This window comes from Schistocerca cancellata, chromosome 4 (assembly GCF_023864275.1).
Source record: "Schistocerca cancellata isolate TAMUIC-IGC-003103 chromosome 4, iqSchCanc2.1, whole genome shotgun sequence".
Taxonomy (NCBI): Eukaryota; Metazoa; Arthropoda; class Insecta; order Orthoptera; family Acrididae; genus Schistocerca; species Schistocerca cancellata.
Window position 1 is genome coordinate 178398999 of NC_064629.1, and position 1479 is coordinate 178400477.

General features: G+C 43.1%; 1 pseudogene; it reads left to right on the forward strand.

Moving 5' to 3' along the window:
* The first annotated feature begins 756 nt into the window (after window positions 1-756).
* Window positions 757-874, forward strand: LOC126185733 (5S ribosomal RNA; annotated as a pseudogene).
* The last annotated feature ends 605 nt before the right edge of the window (window positions 875-1479 follow it).

Below are 1479 nucleotides of genomic sequence, written 5' to 3' on the forward strand. Positions count from 1 at the left end.
GAACAAGAAAAACATTTTGGAATTCTACAGACACTTCCCTCAGGATAGATTTCCTCGTTTGCACAAACTGGCAGCTAGAATAATATCAATGTTCGGTTCCACGTATGTTTGTGAACAACTGTTCTCTGCAATGAATTGTAACAAGACGCGCCTGAGAAACGCATTGTCTGATAGAAATTTAAACTGCATGCTGCGCCTACTATGCACAAGAACAATTACTCCGAACATAGACGCAATTGTAAAGGGCAAAAAGTACGATAACGGTGAATCCAACACTTCAGTGACACCTTTTATTGTTTAACAGTTCACAAATTAATACGAATATAAAGGCATACACTAAGCTAATAAAATTATGTGGCACGTGTACATTCTCCTTTATTTGTTTCATTTGTCGCAGTAGTAATTCGTGAGTGATATCCCTGCAGGTGGCCGCGGATTTACATTGACTGGCGGCAGCTGTTGTGTGCCCCACGTGACTCTTCCCACTCTTCGCTCTGGTCCGGTAGTGGGGGTAGCGTGCTCGCGCTGCTCCGTGCTCGCGCCTTGGTGCTCACAGCTCACGTATGTTGTGAAGCCCTGTGCTAGACTAACAAAAAATATTGTATAGGACTTGTGAGGAGGCAACGGTCTTGCAGCACAATAAATAATTTTCCAGCAAATTTACCATCGAGGTTATCAGTCAGCATAATACAGTAGTATGCGACTGGTCTTGATGTTGATTGATCTCGATAAATTCTTTTGGTACCTCTAATATCTGGCAACGGCCTTGCCGCAGTGGATACACCGGTTCCCGTGAGATCACCGAAGTTAAGCGCTGTCGGGCGTGGTCGGCACTTGGATGGGTGACCATCCAGGCCGCTATGCGCTGTTGCCATTTTTCGGGGTGCACTCAGCCTCGTGATGCCAATTGAGGAGCTACTCGACCGAATAGTAGCGGGTTCGGTCAAGAATACCATCATAACGACCGGGAGAGCGGTGTGCTGACCCCATGCCACGAGTTCTTCGTCTCAAAACAACGTGATTTCTACAGTCGCCGAATAGACAGCATCGCCATACTGTTGTAACTAGTGAAGGACGATATATAATCGGTCACTTAAGTCTCTATTATGTATAGTGGCTGTGTTTATTAAAACTTCTGGAAAAACGCCCTGGACTTATGCACCAACCTGAAATATAAGCCTTACTACGAATGGCACACGATGGTCAGTTATGAACCGACAGCATAACACCGTTATTTACTTTTGTTGAAGAAAAATAGGCAGTTTATATGCTCGCGCTTTTTAGAGTGACACTAAGGATTTAAAAATGAAAAATGTGATATCTTGAAAACTCAGGGTAAACATATCAATTAACTTTGAAGTTATAAACGTATTACACAGCCATGTAGTTGTACAAATAGCTGAGCAGTTAAAACACAAAATAAAATATAATTATGCGGGTAGTCTGGTTTTCTTTGTATGGAGGAAGTACGGTGTGCTT